This window comes from Crotalus tigris, unplaced genomic scaffold (genome assembly GCF_016545835.1).
Source record: "Crotalus tigris isolate CLP2741 ecotype Arizona unplaced genomic scaffold, ASM1654583v1 scf7180000018125.1543573, whole genome shotgun sequence".
Taxonomy (NCBI): domain Eukaryota; kingdom Metazoa; phylum Chordata; class Lepidosauria; order Squamata; family Viperidae; genus Crotalus; species Crotalus tigris.
Window position 1 is genome coordinate 16,718 of NW_024096837.1, and position 23,968 is coordinate 40,685.

Sequence of the window (23,968 nt, forward strand, 5' to 3'; positions counted from 1 at the left end):
TTTTTCTTGGGCTTTTTTGTTTAAAGTTGTTTCCTATTCCTGTGGCATGAACTTTGACCTGAGCTTTTGAGTGTGTCTTTTTTGGTATTCTGATGGTGGTGGGTTAATCCTATTATGTCCTAAAGGTCATATCCTGCTCCGCTGGGGCTGGGGCTGATGGCTATGTCCTGTGTTGGATTTTTTGGGTGAGGGATTATTGGTTCTAGGGATCTTTGTCTTTCTAATCCCATCAGCTCCAAGCTTCCTGGCTACTGAAACAGTCATCAAATCTGCATTTCTAAAACCTGGCCTGCTTGGTTTCTGCTTGGGGCAGTCTTTGCTTAAGATTTTTCATTATTCCTTTGGGGAAATATAATATTCTGTCCTTTTTAATATCCCCCAATATATTTCCTTCTCTGGGGGGGGGACTGAATTCCCACAGAATGTTGCTAGTTGTTTCATGCCACAAATCTGTCATGGATTTATAGAAGAAGGTAAGAACAAAAGAACAACCTGTCCTTATTAATTTCTTTATCTTAGCTTTGCACCTATAATTATACCATTAGGGAGGTAAAGAAAAAAAAGGTCTGTGCTAAATCACATTGCAATCTGGATTGGAATTTCTGAAATTGGTTTAGAAATACCTGGGAACATTGTGGGGGACAAGCAGTTTAGGCTGCAATATAGATTTGCAGCCACAATTAAAAATATTAATAAGAAGCAGTAAACCCAATATGAACTTTATGGGCAATATAACAATATTTCAAGACATATAATGAAATTATATTATCCTTGATTTATAGTACTTATTGAAGATAGATTTAATCTGAATGCCTGGGAAACTTACCTATTAATGGAGATGTAGATCATGTTCAGATGCCCATATGAAAAATTCAGTAGCAGAAACAATAATGTATGAATCCCATGCAGATCATGCTTGGCTTTTTTTTCTCCCAAACTGTGTGATGTTCTAGAAGGCAGCATACACTAAAGAGTGGTGTTATGGGTTGTGTCCTGGGCCTGATGAGGCAGCTCAGCAGGCCCAGAAATGTTGCAAATGGTCCCGGGCAACCCAAAAGCTGCCCAGGACCAGACTGGTTGGCACCAGCCTTGCGCACAGGCGCAAGGCGCGAACAAAGGAGATTTATGATAGGTTGTTTGGGAAACTATAAAAGGCCTGCGAGTCTATTGGCTTACTGAGTGGTAATGTGGAATAAATAAAGAAGAACTTGGTTACAACGTGAGTGTGTGTCACTTCAATGCCACGAACCCCAAGACATAAAAGTGGTGACGAAGGTGGGATCACTGCAAAGAAGAAGACAACCAAAGAACCTAGCCTCTAAAAAAGAGTTGGAAGCCGGGAAGTTGGCGCCCAGATCTGCACTCACCTGCCAGTACGCAAACGCTGGAGATGGGCTTGGCAAACGGGCTTCTTCCCCGCTGAAGTTGCAGCGAGGCTAAGAGAAGCTAGCAACGTTGAAGATCAGCCAGCTGTCCAAATTCGACGTGTCTCACCCGGAGCGTTGGAACTCTTACGTGGCCCGGGTGGAAAACTACCTGCGAGTTAACCAGGTTCGAGAAGACAGCTTAAAGGCAGCAACCTTGCTGTGCATCTGTGGTCAGGACACTTTCGACGTAGCCAAAAACTTAGTAGCTCCTGTGCCGCTTGAGTCTGTAACGTACACAGACTTGAAGAATATGTTGAAGGACCATTCCATCCAAGCTCTATGTGATCGGGTGGAGGCACGCTTTTGAGCAAAGGGATCAGAAGCCTGGTGAGTCTGCTGCGGAATTCATTGCTGCCTTGAGACAAGCAGCCAGGCCTTGTGAGTTCAAGGACCTGGAAGAACGCTTATGAGACCGTTTTGTCTGCGGCCTTAAAAGTAGAGAGCTGCAACAAAAAATATTTGCTAAAGCTGAAGTCACCTTCCAAGATGTCTTGCACGAAGTTGCAGCTGAAGAGGCAGCAGGCGATGCTGTGAAAGCCTTGCAACTCACCAAAAGCGCTACTGCAGTCGCGTCCATCCATCAAGAGGATGCTCGAGAAGATTCAGATGCGGATTCTGAAGAGGAACTGGATAGACTTCACCAGCCAGCAGAAAGAAGGCTGAAGGGGCGTCCAGACAAGGCCCCAGCAGCTCCTCAGTGTCTCGGGTGCGGAGGACGTCACAAGCGAGCTGACTGCAGATTCCGCTCCGCCATTTGCAGGACATGTGGAAGGCAAGGCCACATTGCCTCTGTCTGTTTGGCCGCCAGAAGGTCCAATCTTGGGAAGAATTGCTTCAGAAAGGTACCATGGTCCACAGGGTGGGTTTCTGCACATTGCACAGGAGTATTCTGAGTATTCTGAGAACAGGGACACACAAAGTCCTTAAGAAAAAACTTTGCATTGACATGAAGTTGCAAGGGGTTCCCCTATCGATGGAGTTGGACACAGGGTCCACTCTATCAATCATTTCACTTGACACCTTCAAAAGGATTTGCAGCAGTAGTGGCCTTCAAGTCAAACTCAGGCCCTCAAATTTAATCCTCACTGACTTCCAGAATTCCAAAGTCAGTGTCAAGGGGGAATCTATGCTCAAAGTGCAGCATAAGGCTTTTGAGGGTTTCCTAGATGTGGTGGTAGTTGGGGGTGAACGAACAAGTCTTATTGGACTCGATTGGTTCGAGGCCCTTGGAATTCAAGTGACTGGGCTGCACAGCCTGCAAACGTTGGGCCTTGCAGAAGTCTGCAAGCAGTTTGCTGATGTGTTTAGCTCAGAGCTTGGAACCTACAAGGGGCCTCCCATTGCATTACGTTTAGACCCAACTATCATGCCCATCAGGATCAAGCCTAGAAGAGAGCCTTTTGCCCTTAAAAGCAAGATAGATGCAGAGCTGGACAAGCTGCTCCAGTAGGGCATCTTAGAGCCTGTGGACTCTAGTCCATGGGAAACCCCCATCGTTACGCCTTTAAAGTCTAATTGAGAAGTCCGTATATGCACAGACTATAAGTGTACACTGAATAAAGCATTGCAACAGCACGCATATCCAGTGCCTGTGGTGAGCCACATTCTGGCCTCCCTCAAGGGGTGGCGCCTTTTTGCAAAACTTGATTTGGCACAGGCCTATCAACAGTTACCTGTTGATGAGGCAATTGCAGAGGCCCAAACAACTGTAACACATAGAGGGGCCTTTAAGGTTAAAAGACTGCAGTTTGGGGTGAATGTAGCCCTGGCATATTTCAAAGTGTCATGGAACGCACACTTCGTGGTATTCCTGAGGTCTGTCCCTACTTCGATGATGTCCTCATTGCTAGGGAGTCATCTCAAAATCTGGCAGAAAGGTTAAGGGCTGTCTTGTTGCATTTCCTCCAAGCAGGCCTTAAATTAAAGCATGATAAATGCAAAATAGGAGTTGTTTCCACTGACTTCTTAGGCCTAAGGATTGATGCTCAAGGCATCCATCCTGCTGAATCTAAGCTTCAAGCGATTCAGCAGGCACCAAGGCCCACATCCAAGAGTGAGCTGCAAGCTTTCTTGGGGCTCTTAAATTTTTACTATGCATTTCTCCACATAAGGTTGCAGTGGCAGAGCCGTTACACCAGCTCTTAGACAAGCAGGCTCCATGGCAGTGGACTAAAGTCCATGACAGGATTTTCAATGAGGTTAAGGCCTTGCTCTCTTCAAATGGTGTATTAGCACATTTCAGTGAGTAACTGTCTGTGTGAATCGCATGCGATGCATCTCCTTATGGGGTGGGAGCAGTACTTAGCCACCTGAAGGCTGATGAGACACAAGTTCCTGTTGCCTATTATTCAAGGACTCTGTCATCTGCAGAGTGGAATTATGCTCAGATTGACAGAGAAGCCTTGGCTATAGTGGCTGGCATAAAGAAATTCCATGATTTCTTATATGGCTGCCACTTCATGGTCTACACAGACCATAAACCTCTGCTGGGTTTGTTTACTACCAACAAACAGACACCACACATTATTTCTCCACGTATGCTGAGATGGTCAATTTTCCTGTCAGCATATAATTATACACTCATCCACAACCTGGGAAAGAGATGGGTCATGCAGATGGCCTTAGCAAATTACCTCTCAAACAAATAGAAGCAGATCCTGCTCCTGCTCTTAATATTCTGTCCATTCAGGAGTTGCCTGAATCTCTCCTCAATGCTAGGGACGTGGCTGCAGAAAATGCCACAGATCACACGCTCACACGCATGCTGACATGGGTCTTGTCAGGATGGCCTGACACGTGTCCAGATGCTGCGTTTCAAGGCTTCTGGTAAAGAAGGCATGAACTGTCTACATTCAAGGGGTGCCTGCTATGGGGTAGTAGAGTAGTTATCCCAGCCTCACTGAAGTCTAGAGTCTTGTCCTCTCTGCATGAGGGATATCCAGGCATTGTGCGCATGAAAGCGCTTGCAAGTAGCCATCTTTGGTGGCCGGAGCTTGATAAAGCTATCGAGGCCCAGATGCACGGGTGCCAGGTGTGCCAATAATCACAGCCTGAAATGCCTCAGGCCCCTGTACACAGGTGGGAGGAGACACAAACCCCTTGGTCAAGGGTACATTTAGATTATGCTGGGCCCTTTCAGGGGCAATTCTTCCTTATCCTGGTGGATAGCCATTCCAAATGGCTAGAGGTTGTACCTGTCTCCTCCACTACTACTGCCAGGACCATCCAGGTTTTGAGAGGAATCTTTGCTACCCATGGCCTCCCGGATGTCCTTGTTTCTGACAATGGTCCTCAATTTACTTCTTTTGAGTTCCAGGCTTTCCTTCAGGCCAACTTGATCTGTCACGCAACATCAGCTCCTTTCCACCCTTCCACCAACGAGCAAGCTGAAAGGATGGTGCGCACCACCAAAGACACGCTCAAAAGAATCACGCACGGTAGCTGGCATCACAGGTTAGCAGATTTTCTTCTTGCACACCGCACAACACCATGCACTGGCACTGGAAAGAGCCCAGCTGAACTCCGCTGGGGTCACTGCCTCATCACAAAGTTGGTCAGACTGTACCCAAACCAGGTGGCTTCACAGGTGTCACAGCTGCAGGCACCTAGACTTCAGGTGGGCGATCCGGTCTGGGCAAGGAACTATGGTCCTGGACATCTCTGCTGTGTGTCACTTCAATACCGCGAACCCCAAGACATAAAATTATGCAACACAAGAAAAGAAAGACATTCATCATGACAATATTTCAGGTTCCAAGTAGCAAATTATACCTTCACTGTGAAGACAAAAATGTACTATAATCCTTACAAATTACACTCATGAACTTCCTGACATATAGAGTAAATCCAGCCTTCATAAAAAGAGAATTAAAACTGAACCAGATTCATCTAACATCATGCTTCCCATAGCATCCAAACAAGATACTTCTGAAAAAATACCAACATATCTGAAGGCAAAACTCCACTCTCTTGTCAGTAGAATCATTCATAAGGATGTTGGTTCTGAAGAGAAGTTATGACTCCCAGGCTCCTGATGATCTGTAGCCATTAATGAATTTCTTATCCATAACTTTGCTTCATCTCCTTTTGAATCCTCCAGGAGTGCTGGTAGCCTCCAGTAATTTTTCTGCAGCCAGTTACATTGCTGAATTTCAGCAGCACAACTGCCAAAAATTGCTTGTATAGCTTTGACCATGTTTTAGAGCAGGAACCATGGCCACCATAGCCAGACAGGTATAGGATTTGCCCTAGAGAAAATAGCTCTGTCCCCCATCACCACCGCCAGTGAAAATAAAAGACGTGTGAATTAGCTTCCGCCTGCTTTTCTCATTACAGCACTTACTGCAAGTCTTAGTCTTTCTAAATGTTAAGGGTTGTCCTCACTAGCAACAGTTTAACTAGCCCAGGCAAAAGGGAGTGTCTGAGTTATTAGCTCTCTTGTGCTGAATCTCTTGGTTAGAGTACTGTACCACTTTGCTCATTACTAGATTATTTTATTCAAACCCTATATGTGATTTCTCCTCGAAAAGAGCAATACCCCAACATTTACAAGGATAATTTATGTCATCTTGGTGAATCAGGCTCAAACTGACCCAGCTAAAAAAGAAACTAGCAGTTGCCTAGAACCAATTCAGGTCCAGAATGACTTCATATGATGAGTTTTCCTGCTATTAAACTATATAATTCTAAACAATATCACTCATTTTCTATCTAAGTGCTTCAAGAAGTTAGATTTCATGGGATCAAACTGAGAAGGGAACAAAAAACATGTTCCTTAATTTGGAATAGAAGTTGAAAAACATGTGGCCTGTGAAATAAGTGTTTTCAGTCATGCTTAAATTTGCCTCATAGCTATGGTTGCCAAATAAACTTCATCTGTTTTTCTTCCATTATGGGAATTAATTCCATAGCATTTTTAACGGGAAGACTGAAAAAGTCCACATGGTTATGTTTATGTTTAAGCTGTTCTTTTTGGCAAGTGAATAGACACAGGAATGCTTGACTAGGCTGAATTTTCAGGGCAATCTTCTAGGACTGGAGATTTCCCTCGACCCACCTGTCAACTGTTTTGTTTGAAATACATTTTCAAATACGGTCAGCCCTTCTGAAGTGTCTCTCTGAAGCCTTGTTAACAACCAATCAGTTAAGCCACATCTTCCTCTAAGGCAGTCTAGATTCTAAATAATTTCCTAGATATTAAATGGCAATCTTAGTTCACCAAAATAGAAGGGGTTATTTTGGATAACAGAAGATCTGTTATTAAGTTGGTATTGATATTATTGCAAGCAACAGGGTTAATTGTTCTCAGAATTGTTCTAAAGTTCTCAGAATTAGTGATCTATAGATTTATGGCTGATTTTTACCTAACATAACTTCCTGATTATATTTTTAGAGTAGTTCCTTGGGCTTCGGAAGAATTGTTCATAACCGGCTTGAAAGTTAAGGTACAGCAGGAGACACAAAATGAGATATTATTACTGGTATCTGAAAAAAATATTTATTTTCTTAAATCTCTTTCCTTCCAATTTAGTTGTGCTATATTTTGCATCATCTTCCATATAGCATGACTGATATTCCTGGAGGATATCACGTTGAAGGATACCATCTATACAAAAAATAATCTTTCTTGAGTGTTCAGCCTGCTTAATGCATCGAGAAATTGTTTATTATATAAAACCATCAGCATCCATTGTATGGCAACAGAAAGGAAGTAATTTCCAGTATTTCTTGCTCAGGCCAAGAAATGATGAGTGGGGGATGGGATGCCAGAGCAGTACTGTACAGGAATAAGGAGGCTGAATAAATAACTATTCCCTAATGTACTACTAGCTACTTAATGCTGGCTGTGCCATTTCTATCTACCACCCCCTCCAGCACCTGAAGCAAGTGCTGTTTGGAGAACTTCTGTTACTGAGCAGATTAAAAATAGAATACTCTTCCTTCTGTTGTGCAACAGCCAGCAGCTGTTTCATCCAGTAGTGTTGATCAACATTATTTCTACCCATGCTTACACTGCGCCAGAACACTACGTTGAATATATTACTTTTAAAAAAAAAATGTGAAGAATTAAGTCTATTAGAACTGGAAGAATTAAGCTACCATATTAGTCTTGATAGAAAACTTATATACTCAAAAAATGGAGGTTAAAATAATGACACTAACCACATTCTGCCTCCGTGCATGTTTATATGTACAATCTTACAACGAACAGATGAAAGACAGATCCCTATCCTCACTTCAAACCTTTCCCCATGTACAAAGAGCCTATTTGGAGGCCTGAGTAGGGTTATAGTATATGTCTCAAGAGATAAAGAGACAATCCCTGTATGAACAAGATACTGACTGGATTTATCCCTTGGACTAAATGATAGGTTGTTTTAATCTTAGCATTCTGATTCTAATTCATTTATAATGCTGAGCTATAGACCATGGGCTACAACAGACATGTCAAACACAAGGCCTGGGGGCCGGATGTGGCCCGCAAAGTGGTTTCATGTGGCCCGTGAAGCCATCCTGGAAACAGTGAGGGAACAGCCCCCTCTGCCTTGGCCCTGGCCCAGGCCAGCCGGGAGCCAATGTACAATTTTGTGGTGGCCATCTATGCTGAAATGCATTCAGTCTTAGCACCATAAGCCCCCCCCCCGCCCCCCGCATGGCCTGAGAGGAAAAGTGAGGTTCCTCCAGTGGACCATGCCTTGGCACTTGCCCTGGTCCCACCCCCTTCTGCCAGAGACCCTCAGATCTATCCCATTCCTGCCCACGCCCTCACAGGCACCCTTGATGCGAACGATGTAGAGCTGGCCACACCCACCCAGTAGGCCACACCCAACTCCATCCACGCCCACCCAGTAGGCTGCACCCACCCTGGCTACACCCACCCAACCCCCTGAGGGCAACCGTAATGCTGATGCAGCCCTCAATGAAATTGAGTTTGACATCCCTGGGCTACCATCTTGTATATGGTGATGTGGAAGTAAAGTCCACTGAATTTAATGAGATTTAATTGTAAGTAAATAAGTATTGGAGTCAGCTAGATCTCATTTTTATTTTTAAAAAGCTGAATATTTTTCCTGTATAATTACTACACTACTACATAGACAAATAGTAATGATTTGGTGGAATGTTAGACTACCATATCTGGGCAGCAATATTAAAGATGCCAGTAAGTGGCAGTAAAGTTATACAGAAAAAATACAATTTGCCACCATCTAGGATTTATCTGGATTTTTACAGTCCAGAAGTGGCAGTTCTAAGCCAGTTAACCTTCCTGAAATGTAACACTAGCACAGAATCCTATATAAATCTAATCAGAAGGCCAGTTGAATTCCATACAGTTTACACTCAGATAATTTTATTTATCTGTTCAATATTGATGATAAATAAGTATTTTAATAATAAGTATATAAATATGCAACATTCTAGCATTTTTATATACCAGTCCACCTTAGACATGAAAATCTGGATGGGTGACTTTTGGCCAATCATTTGCTTTCAGCCCAAATCTATCTCACAGGGTTGTTGTGGGGAAAAGTTATATTAGATACATTTGCTGTCTTATTTATAAACAATAATAAAACTGAGATAAAAATCAAATAAATAAAAATTTTCCTGATTTATTTTGAAGTTGACATCAATTTTTCAACCACAAACTCCTAACCAGCATTAAAAACATACTACAGAAAAGAAAATGTAACAAGAATCTAAGAAAAGCATCCACTGACACCAAAAGTATATATCTATCTTCATCTAACTCAAGAATTCTAAGAACCTTGCTGACAGTCATTCTGAGAATTCATTTGGGAAAACACAAGGGCGGCATAGTTGGCCTGCAGACTTAAAAAAGGAAATAAATAATTGATGCTGGAATTCTTCAAAGGTAAATTCCATGTTTTAAGCTTTTTTTCTTTCTGTCTTTCTTTCTCTCTCTCTCTCTTTCTCTCTTTCTCACCTTTCCTCTCCCTCTCCCAAGTTTTACCCACTTAAGATCTTGAAGAATTGCCATACTGCCCTACTTCAAATAAAACATATCTTCAAGGGCGTACAGGATCCTTTTTTCATAATTTGTGATCTTTGTGCTCTCTATATATAGTTTTTCAAGCTAGATCAAATCCCGGAACAGGGATAAATTATCCAATTATGGTGACAAGACTTTTTGCAAACAAAACAAAACAACAGTAAATGTTAACCCAGGCATGTTAACCCAACAATAGTCTTAGCCTACATATTTTTCCAACCATCTAAAATTTCTAAAGCACTCAAAATTGCAGCCATGCTTTCAAACCATCAATTGCTTTAAAAAAAAAGTATTAAAAATACACCTCTTAATTACAGTGTTAATCTCCTGCTCTGTTTAAAAGAACTGTCCAGCTTATTGTCTCTCTGTCTGCAACACAACTAGCAACTGAGACTGATCCACAGTTCATCTGAGCACAGTATCTGCCTCTAAGAAGATACAAACCGCATGCCTATTAAAATTATATTAAACCATTTTAATGCAAATTGTAGTCTTGTTTTTATAATATACATTATATTAGGAATAGAAAAAGGAAAACATGATTGCCCCTTGCAAGAGAACCAGTGGTAAAAGACATAGGCTCTCTTATAATATTCAATTTTCCTTGGTAAGAATAAGTAGTATTATTACTATGAGCATTTTTTCATTAGTTTGATAAAATTCAGCCAATTATAGATCAATAAAAATCCTATTACAAATCCAATTTATTAACAAAAAAATTAAAAGTCAGAGAACTCACTTTGGTTTGAGACCTCAGATTCCATAAAGTGTTTGAACCTAATAATAAAAAATGAAAGAAAAATCTTTAGGGCTTGAAGTTTATTCTGTATAGTTGTTGTTGTTGTTGTTGGTGGTGGTGGTGGTGGTGGTGGTAGTAGTAGTAATAGTAGTAGTAGTAGTAGTAGTAGTAGTATAAGTCATGGAAAGAGAGATCAGTGACAGCTAATGTGATCAGTTGGAAATCAGAACTAAATGTCCCAAATAAATTTCAGGAGTTATTCATTTCCTGTTCATCATTTTTCTGAAACAGAGGAGTGTTCTTCTTCAAAGAACATAATAGTTCATTTTTTAACAAGTATGATTAAATTTGTGAATAACATAAGAAAAGCTCCCACTTAAATATTGGAGAGGGGAAAGTAATGAATTCTTGCTATTCATCTAAAAACTGTTCTTAGCAGTAGAATACAGTTTGAGTTGTATCTTGATAAAAAGGGTCATTATCTTTAGTCTTAATAACAAGTTGCATGGTTTTGAACAAGTAGAAAGTGCTCTCATTTGCATTCATTCAGCTCCAGATCCTCCTCTCACCCCCCCCCCCAACATGCTCCCTTATTGCTGCCACTGAATATATCTTTGAAGCTCTGTGGGGAATGGCCCACGAAACTGAGAGATAAAAGGAATTGTCTGAAATGATATGTTCCTTCACAAAACAAACCACTGGCTGCAATAAAATGAAAATTGTGCTGATTTCTTTCCTCCCCAAAAAGGAGTTTTCTCCTTCAGCCAGCAGTAGGCACCCCAGAGCTGCCAAATGTATATTGGACCCCCAAATCCACAGTTCCTTGTCACTGGTCTTTCTGTCTAGGCTCAGGGAACCTCTAGAACAGGGGTAGGCAACCTTGGCTCTTTTATGACTCGTGGACTTCAACTCCCAGAATTCCTGAGCCAGCCATGCTGGCTCAGGAATTCTGGGAGTTGAAGTCCACGAGTCATAAAAGTGCCAAGATTGCCTACCCCTGGCCTAGAAAGTATCAGGCTGCCCAACCCTACCTTCAGCTATATTGAGAAAGCAATACAAAGTTGTGGCACCAGAGAGGCTACTTTATTTATTAGTTTAACCCAGGGGTAGTCAACCTTGGCTCTTTTATGACTCGTGAACTTCAACTCCCAGAATTCCTGAGCCAGCAGAGCTGGCTCAGGAATTCTGGGAGTTGAAGTCCACGAGTCATAAAAGAGCCAAGGTTGACTACCCCTGGTTTAACCGGTTGTGGATTAAGTGGAACCCCATTACCATACATGTATGGCTCAGAAATGTTAATTGCTAAAGTACATAATATTTATTGTTTTTCCCTTTATAGGAATGATATCTGTATTTATTAAACCATAATATTGGAATGCAGAATCATAAAACCCGATGGAGCCCTTGAGGCCTCAAATCTAATCCTTGCCTTGCATTGAAATCCCAATTAAAACATTGCAGTCAAATGAAACACATTAAGGGAAGAGGAGCCTACCTCTTCTATGGATAATTGATTTCACAGTCAAACTACTGTCTTATTTTTGGGAGGTTTCTTCTAACATCCATCCATAATCTTGTACCTACTGTAAGTACTTCTTGTACTCAAATCCATTAACCTCTATTCTGAGAGGATAAAAACAAGGGTTGTTTCTTCTGAATGAATATCTTTTCAACATCTTGGGAAAGTGCTATAATATCTGCTCAGTCATTCCTTCAAGGTTAAACAGATTCACTTTCTTCTATCTCTGTCTTGATAGGAGTTATTTTCTAGTCTCTTGATCTAGTGTTGAGTGATTTTCTCTAAACCAGATCCAGTTATTTGAATCCTTAAAATAAACTGTCCAGAACTCAGTATAATACTCCAGGTGGGACATTACCAATGCAAAATTATTTCTTTTATAATTATGTATTCAAAATAATCTGAAAATATTCCTGCCTGTGATTAAGGACATAACTACACTTACAAGTAGTCCTCAAGTTATGACCACAATACGAACCAGAAAATTCATTATTAAGCGATACAGTTGTTAAGTGAGGCATCATATGACTGCACTCAATTTTATAAATTTTTTGCATGATTGTTAAGTGAGACATCATATGTCTGTGACTTGTGACCTTCCCGATTGACTTTGCTTGGAAGGTCGCAAATGGCAATGACATAACAATAAGATGCTACAACTACTGTAAATGCACATGGTTGGCAAATGCCCAAATCATTATCACATTACTGCAGGGATGTTGCAACAATCATAAGGCAAGGAGCAGTTGTAAATCCCTTTCTCAGCATTGCTGTAACTTTAAACAAACGGTTATAAGTTGAAGACTACCTGCATCATTTAAGTGTTCCTGTCTTGTGTTCATGCTAGCTTGATTCTAAACCATACCCAAAAGTACTCTTACCAAAACATTTCTCTTTTTACCCCTACGCAATAGAGTCTGTTGTCTAAGGGAAGGACATTGTATTTTCTTATATTATAAAAGAGGAAAGAGGAGAAGATTGGGGGAAATGGGGGAAATTGAAGAAAGTTTACTGCTTTATTGTTCCATCAATGAACATGTTTAAAAAAGCCTAACTTTTCATCATTCCACTGATGAAGTTGGGGGGGGGGGCTGTTTGGAAAAGGGAGCCAAGTTTACTACTCATTTGCAGAAACAAACCAGATCTATCCATGGATCTGCCCCCAAGTATGCATTTGGCTTTGGATTGTTATACCATTTCCTGGTATCTGAAAAACACTCCAAAATTGGTCTTCATAGGGTGATGATTCTCTCAGCACAACATGCTTCTGTACAGATCAGTCCTTCACATTTTGGCTCAGTGTTTTGGAAACATGGACAGTGTGATTAATTTAAGATTTATGTCATGCAAATCCAGAATACTGGATTGAATAAAATCAATGCAGGGTAACTGCACTGTGCAAAGTCTATATGGCACAGTGTTTAAAAACTGACAACTCAACATTTAGGAGCCTAGGTTCCAATCTTGGGACAAGAGGTCTGAACTCCAGAGGTGTTTTGTTTTGTTTTTTGCTATGGAAAGCAACTTTACATTGATGTCTTTTTTCCCAAGCGGATATAACACATTGACCCATATTGATTTTCATTCAAAGCACGATGGAAGGGTAAGCTTTGTTGGTTGGATCAGTTCTCTTAGTCACACGATTATCACTCATAGTTCACAAATTTCTACATATTCTTCTTGTGAGAAGAATAATTTGGGATCTGAATTTAAGCTGGGGTTGTGCAAAAAATCCAGACATGCTGTGAGGAAAGAAGATTTATTTATTCTTACAAGCAAAGAGGTTTGCTTGTGGGGGTAGATACAAAGAAAATGAGATACAGAGAGATTGTTTTACAGGGGGGACTGGTCCTTGGTGTGGGCTTGAGGTGCATATATATGTGTAAGTGCTGGTTCTAGTGTGTGTCACACTTAAAGGGGCATGGGTATGTGTAGATGTTGGTGCTAGTGTCAAGAGTCAATCTTAATTGTCCTTCCTTGTGTCTGTCATGTGTAAATGGTGTCTCGGCAACCTATTTCTGGGTTTGGGAAAGTGTGAATGAATGGGTTCTTTGTCTGGTTAATTACTCTTGCCCAAGTAATTGATTTTATTATTTATCAGTTGATTAAAGAATCTTAGCAGCAGATCTTTGTTAAAATGTACCTTAATTACAACATAGTTTTCAGTGTTGATCAATTATTTGAGAAGTGGGGGAAAGAATCTTCTGTAGTGCTACTGATTATTAAAATTCTTCCCACAATATTCAGGGAAAAGTAGTAGAATTTACTGCTGCAGATGACTGGTTGTGTCATGAAAGCATAGCTCAGCTAATCTTAGAAGCTGTTTATGGTCCTTGGAACTTAACCGCAGAGAAAGATAAAAGATTAGTACACAACATGCTTTAACATTCCAAGTATTTTGTCCCATAACAGATTTGTTTGATCATCTTGTTCTACAAGACAGATTGGGCAGAGTGAGTGCAGGAGAACACCAGCTAGGAACATTGGAGGCCTGTTCATGAACTTGATTATTTGCAAACAGGAAGTACCCATGGAACGATGACTTCATGCTTAAGAGTCATCTGTTGCTAAACTAACTGATGACACATTTATGATGTTTAAAAATGTTATCTTGACTTTCAGGATTGTGTCCAGGACAGCTCTGTCATCTGCTTTTTTTCCTCCTTAGTAATGTACTTAATGTTCACCATGCTGCCCAGGTAATGCCAACCATTACTCATATCTGTAAGCTACGCTGCCAGATTGTCTTTCTATTTGTCCTTACTTTAACCTGGAGGAAACCTATTTAAATATAAAGTTATTATTTATTGAAAAGTTATTTAAATGAATATTACAACACCTTGATATCATACATTACTTGCCTGCAGTCAATATTGCATATTATGTCAATAGTTGATATTTGAGATATAACATCCAATTTTGTTTTGAATTTATTATCCATGTATGGTTGTCAAAATGCACATGTTTATTTATTAAATTTTTACCCCACATTGATAACTCAAGTGTTGAACATACATAATACTTCTTCCTCCTATTTTTCCCACAACAATAACCCTGTGAGGTGAGTTGGGGCAAAAGAGAGTGACTGGTCCAAAGTCAACGAACTGACTTTCTATACCTAAGGTAGGACTAGAACTCATAGTCTCCTAGTTTCTAGGTCAGCATCTTAACCACTACACCAAACATCCTGAAAGATGTCAAAGCCAATATGAATGGATCATGCCATCACTTTTCATTATGTTTTCTAGGTGCACATGTCACATTTATCACAGCACTGCACAACCTCATATAAGCTTCACACACACACACCCCATTTGAGGTTGTGTAATATTATCTTAAAAACATCAACTCTCAACCAGATTGGCAGAAGGATTTGGTCAGCAATAAATAAAAATCTTTTTTTCCGGACTTCCAGCTTTTGCATCCGCAGCACGTGGCCACGCAAGAGCAGACCTCCACTCCTCACAGCTAGTTTCTTCCTGCTTGGGGGACCCTAGATGGGTCTGAAGTTGCCTCAGAGAGGTGACTGTGAAGGAGGGGCGCCCCGTCGATCACAAAGTGATGGCAATTGCTTCGTTTGATCCAGGGAAAGCCCTCCAAATCCGATAGAAGAAAGGTTAGCATGAGATCAGTGTCTAGCCCAACCTGCTTCCAGCCGAAGTCCCAGAGCATGAACTTAAACATCGATGAACAGTGTGCTTGGAATTAGTGAGAGTATGGATCTTCTTTCTTCTATCTACTATTTAAATCCTTGAAAAGATCCCCAAAGCAAGAAAACCTCCAGAAGTGAAGGGAGAGGATTATATCCCAATTCCCTTACAGATGGAAATGGCAAATTAACATAAAAGATGGAAAGAGATATACTAAAATTTGATTTAAAATATTTCAGTCTGGACAAATCTAGGAGCTAAAAAACTGTCAAGATTATACCCTAAAAAATTTCTGATGGAATTATAAAAATATATAACAAAAATAACTTTTTGATTGAAAGAAAAACTGAAAAAAGAAATAACTGCTGACATCTAGTGGAGAATCAGAGAATAGAACACTAACAATAAAGACTCAGAAATTGGCAGAATGCCCAGAAACAAAGAAAAAGTTGTTCCTTTGAATTGCAAATAACCTTGAAAACAACTGGGAACAAAGGAAGAGCCAGCTATAAGATTAAAAAGTGTTTGAAAGAAGAAAAAAAACACCTGGACTGTTGCTTAAACCTAAGAACTTTTACAGAAAAGACAAACTTTGGCTTTTTGGCTAATCTTTTAGAGGAGAATTTGCAGGAAGGATTTAAAGTGGCATAATATACTGAATCTGTAATTTTGACTGATAAGTTGACTTTTGAATTAAAACATTGATGAAAGATTATTTGAAGAAGGGAGACAACATGGATATAACATATGTATCAAAAAATGACAGGATGCCACATTCAATATTTTCTCCTGAAGGACTTAGCCTGGAAAATCAAGGGCCTCTAGAAGCAATACTTCAAGGCAAAATAAATACTTTCCCAGAGGAAATACATGTAATGATAGGACAAATACACATGACAATAGATTCAAATCACAACGAAATTCGAAACAACTTTGAGGATTTAAATAAGCATATTTCCAATCTAAATCTACAATTAAAAAATACCCAGGAAATAACAACAAAGGAACAAACAAATCAGACAGCAGATTACAAACTAGAAGAATATGATCAAATTGATGAAATAACAAAAGAAAAGAATTACAAATTGACACAAACAGGAAAAAATCTACAACATTCTGATACAAGAAAAATGGAATTATTAGGAGAACTTTTAAAGTTTGGGGGGCAGAAAGAATTTATCTTACTTATTTCATCTTTTCTATTCCCAACAACATTTGTAAAAATACAGGAACTGTTGGGTAAGGGGATTACATCAACTTGGAAAATTACTTGGCAAAAGAAGATCAGAGACAGATACAAGAGATTTGACTCGCCTATCAAATGGACTATTATGTGAATAAACTTTTGTTTGAATATGGTTAAAAGAAAGAAAATTCCAAACATTAAGGGGCCTTATAACAAGAAGGATAACGAGATTTAAGTAATATAGTATGTTTTATAATATATTAAATGTTAAAACAGTAGGTTGATGTAACTTTTATTAATATATAAGTAAAATATAAACTGATTAAAAAGGATGTTATATCTAGACACTATAAGACAGATAAAAAGTATAGTATTTTTATAATGCATGACATAAAATATTGGGATGATGTACCTAAATGGGAAAATTTGGACAGTTAGATGACTAATATGAAGAAATTATGACTGATAAGAATTGGATTGAATATAAGAGAATCTAAGAGAACAAAAATTATAAAAATAGGATGTATGCTCAACTAATGAGATGATGGTTATGAGAATAATATAAGCTGACAAAATGTTATATAGAGAGATTATTATTATTTGTATAAATATAAAAAATGCCTATACTAATCATTTATATATTGAAAATATTAAGAACTATATTCTGGCTAAGGTTGAAGAAGGAAAATACAAATGGGAGAAGGGAAGATCAAAGAAATGTATTAATAATTAATATATTAATTATGGAATTATCAAATGTAATCATTACTGACTGTTAATTATTACTGTCCTTTTTTTCTTGTTAAAATATAAACCAAGACAACACGCTGTACACCAGACACTAGAGATTGTTATAGTTAAAAACCAATAAAATATCTATTAAAAAATCTTTTTTTCCTTTCCTTGGGTTGTATTCATGTCTTGTTTTGATATAGCATATTTTGTAAGATAACAATAGTGGTTTATAAATGATGAGGTACTGTTCAAAATTGTGATTCCTCCGAGAAACCATGGTTAATGAACTACAGCTTTCCTCATTTGGTCAATTCTGTCTTGGCATATTTGCACAAATTCTGCACAGATGAGTTAGTTATTTCCTTCAAGTCAGAAGGTCCTATATCTGAGAGGGCCAATGGACAATGGAAGGTGGAAATGCATTTTTAACTAATATGTTCTTCAATTTAGAATTTAATTGCAGTTAATTTCTAGAGCTGATCCTGGGAATCAAATGAAGTAGCTTGAAAAGTAATCAAAGATCAAATTTGAGACACAGCAGGCAACTGATTTTGTCCTAGTCACCAAGCAAGGACAAGAAAGTAATATCTGTGGGCAAGGCAGACCCTACTCACTATTCCTATGTTCAAAGGGCAATTCCTAAGCTGCTTGTCCCCCATGCTGCTCCCAGTATTTCTTAAGCCAAGTTCAGAAATTCCAGGCTAGATTGCAATGGGTTGGCAACAGAGCCAGGTTCAGTCCAGACTAGCACTATTGTAGATGTTACAATTGATTCTTAGTCAAAAGGCCAAGAACCAAGGGGAGCCCATTATATCCCTGAAATCTATCAGCTGTTTTTGGCCCAGAATTCCCTCAGCATCTCTATGGTACTCTATGGTATCATCTCTATGGTACTCCAGTATGCATTCTTACAAAGCACAATAATCTTGAAGTTTAAAATTATTTTTCTTCTCTACAGCTTTAGTGCCTTTGGTCTTAGAGACTGCTTTAAATCAATGTAGCTTAAGAAAGCTATTAAAATCCATTTATTGAATTTTTCAGTGGAGACCCTCTGCCCTTAGGCTTTGAAAATGCCATAAGCATTTGTGCCAATTTTCTATTTATCATCTATTACAATATCAAAAATTCTTAGGGCTTTGATCTTAGCTAGATACACACAGGAAAAATATCTACTTTTTCTTTCAAGTGTAGACAGGATTATATTTTTTCTATTTGACTTGCAACAATTGCCATTTCTTTATTACTGCCAGAGATTTGGCATGATCCAAAAAGCAGTCCTTTAACTGCTTGCCTGCTATGTGTTAAAAACAACAACAGATGAACTCTAAATAAGAGCCATGTTCTATTTGTGGCATACTTAAATTTCCTAAAGTTATATAAAACCGGGATATGATTGCAACCCTAGAAACACTTGTGCATAGCCCAGTTTTAGCACTTAAATTATAAGCTGTAAGAGGATTCCTTGATACACATCCAGCAAACAAGGGGTAGGCTGAATTTGTGTGGAAGGATTTTTTTTTTTAGTCAACAGACTCCCAGGACAAATCAGGGTTGTTTGTTGTAGAAGAGCACTGTGACTAGTAACCAGTAAGTATGAGGCACTACATACATAAAGTTTCCTTTGAGTCAAATTCAGATCTTTGTGATTTTTGTAGGTATAGTTGTTCTGGCAGTGAGAGCTAAAATAGTTTGCCGTTGCTTTCTTTGAACCTTGCCTCTCTTCCCATATATGCCTACACACATACCCTATCAGAACACAGTCAGGCGCCCTCTATATTTTAGTATTCCTGCGGTTGTACTGCTTTCTGACATTCAATAGTTAAAACTGTGCTTAAAAAGATATTGTAGTGAGCTGTTTTCATTGGTAAATTCTTTTGAAATCATTTTGAACAATTAGGGATGGTTGAGAATTTGGCTTTGTTCGTTTCTGAAAAAAGTTAACAAAATGGGTGATTTCCTGATTCTGAAAAGAAACATTGAGACTAAAAAAACTGAAAGTGGAAAAAGACAAAACTAATAGATTTATCCATGCTGGCCAAGGCCTTTGCCTATGAAGGTCATCAGTTATTGCATGCAACAATATTTGTGATGTTGAATTAGACAGTCACATTTTCCTTTGCAACGGATATTTTAGGGCAGCTGGTACAACCTGACCCCTTTGGGGCCAGGAAGAGTTGTTTTTATCAAATATAAATTGACACAAACACATACAATTTGGTAAATACAATATACAATACAATTTCACCTTGGTTAATTTTTTAAAAACATTATCAGTTACCAATCTTTATTAGTTGTCTTCATAAAAAAGGATGGAAAAAAGATTTTTTTAAAAATGATGCTGTGGAAGAAAGCAAAACAGATGGTTTCTCTGCAAGTTGTCAGCAAAGTCCACAGCCAAACAAAGCCAAAGTTGCTTTGCAGCCAAAGGCTTACATGTTTTTTTTTTCATTAGAGGACCCAAAGAAACACATAAAAGCAATTTAAGAATGGAAGAAGAAACTCATGGTAACTTTTTATATTTTGTCACAATAAGTCTCCAAAGAGGTAAATTGGCTTTAAAGATTATTGCTCGCTAGAGTTCATGCTTGTGAAGGAATCTATATATGAGCCCAGGGTACTTTTCATTATGCTAAGTATACTTGTATTTCTATTATATGAGATTGGTGATGTCTTCATGTGCTAATCAGTAAAAGTGATCAAATCTGTGCAAGAAATACCATTTGTGAAGATGAAAGTAGAAGAAAGCAAATACAGAAAAAAAAAAGCTGTACCAGCATCAACTTTGAGAACGAGGCTTCCTTTCGGTGTCCTTGCTGAACAAGAAAACAAGGAAGTCTCACTAAAGCAGAAGGCTTTAGTGAAAGAAGCCAATAAAAAAAATAATTTTCAAAATCAGCCGGGAATTTCCTCATGCTTTTTTGCAGGATTTCATGTAATCACATGACACTTCAAATAAGGATATTTCTGGAAATTTCAAGCAAGAATAATAAATATCTTATCACTATATTTTCTTTAAAAATTACATCTTTATTTTTGATGTCTGCCAAATTGTTCCAAATTGCGCAATAGTGCCTGCCACCCAAAAGATTGACATATGGAGATAAACCACATTTACACACCATTTAAAATAGACAATAAGGGAACAAAAAGACCAAAACACATCCTGTCCAGTAGCCAACACCAGAGAATCAGGGATTAATACCAGACAATCAGGCAAAAAACAATACCCTAGTCAAGGAACTACTAAGGAGAACACCCACCATCCCACCCCTCATACTGGGAGGACAAGCTATATTGCATATAAACAGGGAACAAATCCCATAGACACCAGCACTAATGATGTTACCTAGTTGGGTAATAAAATGTCAGCAAACAACCAAGCTCCCAGGAGTCTACAATACAATTCCTGATACATACAGGGCTTTTTTTCTCATAGGGTAAACAAGGCGGGTTGTATGACATGTGCCAGTTCCAGCACCCTTTTTTTTTTTTTTTTAGAAAAAAAGCACTGGATACATATACAGAGACACCATTGAGTGATTCAGAGTTGTACCATTGAATTAAATCGCTGCTGTTCATTGATTGCTTTATATGCACAGAAGGTTGCTGCAATTGGAGCCTTAGTGGTCACTTAAAACTGAAGGGCTCTCTGTTGACAAATTACATACATTCCTTTATTGACAGCTATGAGAGATCATAGTGGCTGTAGGCAATCATGATTCCTGTTTCTTACTGTGGCTTTCCCTGAATGGAGATTTTTAACACGGAATGCATTTAATGTATACCTTGACTGAAAATACAGTAGTATTTTATCTAAGCATATAACTTCAGGCAGGATGTACATGGAGTCATGAGAGAGAAACAGACCAATTTACCCAGCTAGATTAGGTAAATCAACCTTGCTGGAGTGATAGAAAAGGTTGTCTGCAGGATATAGTAAAAAAAAAGTCATAGCCAGCAGCCACAACAATGCAAAAGAAGCATGTTGAAGTGCTAAGCACATAAAAAAAGAGGTTTGTCCTTCAATTATATTATTAAGGCTACCTACTTGATTGCTTTTTTCCATAACCTGCAGGCATCCCTGGTAATAAATATCACAGCTAATTATCCCCTGGGGGTGAATTGGCTTTGTCAATGGCTGAGAGAGAGAAAATGCCATGATATGAATTAATGCCTGCATATTGAGTTGTTTTGATGTATACTTAAGATATTTAATTTGCATGTCTCCTTTAAAATAAAATCAAGCATTTAATGGCAACATAAAATCCTAGTAAGAGTTGGATGTGTTTCAGAATCTAACTTTGGCATATATACTTAGCAAGTGTAATTAGTATAAGAAACGTAATACCTTATTTAATATTCTCTGAGATGCTGTGTGAATCTGACCAAATTTTTTGCTTGAGGGTGAGCTCAGTATCCACCTGTGCTGCATTTGAATTCCTTTACATAATCTTATGAATCATTTGTGTTTCAAATGGTGCCTAAAATATTTTTTCTTGGTCTTAGGTGCAACATGTTGAAACTAAAATTCTGTATAGTATTATATTTCAAGCTGAAAATACAATTACAATAGTTTGAGTCTCCTGCTGCATCAGAACAATTGTACTTATCAGTTTAAAAGTCTAAGAATCATTGCAGATGTGAGATGTACCACATGTTTTATTTAATTTTTTTTTTCAAAAAAAATGTTAATAGTGGTCAAGAGCAAAATACGGTTCTTTCAACCAGAGGCAATACTTTTATATAAAAAATAAACCCAGATTTTTTTCAATTACCATCCAGTCACCAATACAGATACCATACAGCAGTGGTTCTCAACCTTCTTAATGCCGCGACCCCCAACCGGTCGTAAGTCGAGGACTGCTCAACCGGTCGTAAGTCGAGGACTGCTCAACTGGTGCAGCACCATTTGCAGAATGGGACTTTTGGCGGGCTCAGCAGGGCAGAGACAGCCTGGACAATTCCTATTGGCTTTTGAAAGCCAATAGAATTAGACTCTATTCAAGAGACTCTATTCTATTGGCTTTCAAAAGCCAATAGAATAAAAGGGAGTAGCACAGCTAAGGAAAAGGGGAAAAAAATGGCGGACTGCGTTGTTTGGCGACCCCCGTGAAATGGTTGTTTGACCCCAAATGGGGTCCCGACCCACAGGTTGAGAACCACTGCCATACAGGTACCAGGAAGCATGATTCATTCCATTAAATATGTTCTTTTTAAATCTTTTCTTCATCTGTTTTTATTCCTTTGCTTCATGACTTACAGATTTTAATTGAGAGGCAGTTTGATCTAGAGATTAAGGCACCAGGTTAGAAATGGGAGACCATCAGTTCTAGTCCTGCTTTAGAAAGAAAAGTTGTAAGTGACTTTGGGCCAGTTACTCTCTCTTAACTCACCTCATAAGGATTATTGTAGGGAAAACAGGAGGAGGAAGGATTTTTGTGTATGTTCACCACCTTTGGTTACTTATGAATTTACAAAGACAGGATAAAAATCAAATAAATGAATAAACTGTAAAGGCAAATTGTGATTTACTGATAGAGCTCTAAGCAAGGTTATGACTTCTATTGATAGTTCTGTGAGATCTATAAATTTATAAGCAATATTGTGACTTCTATAATTGTCAAACCATAGTGATAATGTGGATTTCAGTAGCTTAAGTGGGGATAGGGTTAAGTTAAGGTTCGTATGGCTTAACCTTGTAACAGTAAAGGTAAAAAAAAAAATTGTAACCTGAGATTAAATGTCACAAACAATAGTTGACTCAGAAAACACAAATCTTTTCTATCCCTGAATTAAGGCAACAGATAGTGATCAAAAGGAACCAGGAGTACAGATAGACCTCAACTTATGACCACAATTAAATCCAAAATTTCTGCTAAACAAGTTGTTAAGTCAGTTTTGCCCCATTTTATGACCTTTCTTGCCATAGTTGTTAAGTGAATCACTGCAGTTGTTAAGTTAGTTACATGGTTGTTAAATGAATCTGGCTTTCCTCTTGACTTGACAGGTTGCAAAAAGTGATCACATGACCCCAGGACACTGCGACTGTCATAAATACGAGTCAGTAGCCAAGCAGCTGACTTTTGATTGCATGACCATAGGGATGTTATAATGGTCATAAGTGTGAAAAATGGTTATAAGTCACTTTTTTCAGTGCTGCTGTAACTTTCAACCATCACTAAATGAATAGTTGTAAGTTGAGGATTACCTGTATATGGACATGACCAAATTACCAGTAAAAGAACAAAAACACTGTTTTTCAGGGGGAAAATGTATTAAGCTTTGAAATAATAACTTTTTTTTTAAAGGGTTAGGAACAAATATAGTTTGTACAGTAATTTTTTAATATGCAGTATGCAGTTGTGCTTGTGTAAGAGTGAGTTATTCAAATCTGAGTAGCTCAATTCAGTGTTTACATTACTAAAGGCTCAGCAAGCAATATTGTATAGCAGGAGCTGATAACCTTTTACCCTTGCAGTGGCTCCAGCCAGCAGGGCCAATAAGGAGGGATACTAGAATTATGTAGTTCAGTTAAATTTGTTGTACTATAAAATATGAAAATGGATCCAAACGTTAGCAACAACTGAAGCAATTAACCCTAAACAGGCCAACTAATTCTTTAACTCCTATAGGCAGTTGCCTTCAACCCATTAATATCTCCTAACAGCCCAGGATTTTCTGGGCAACAGAAACTAGAG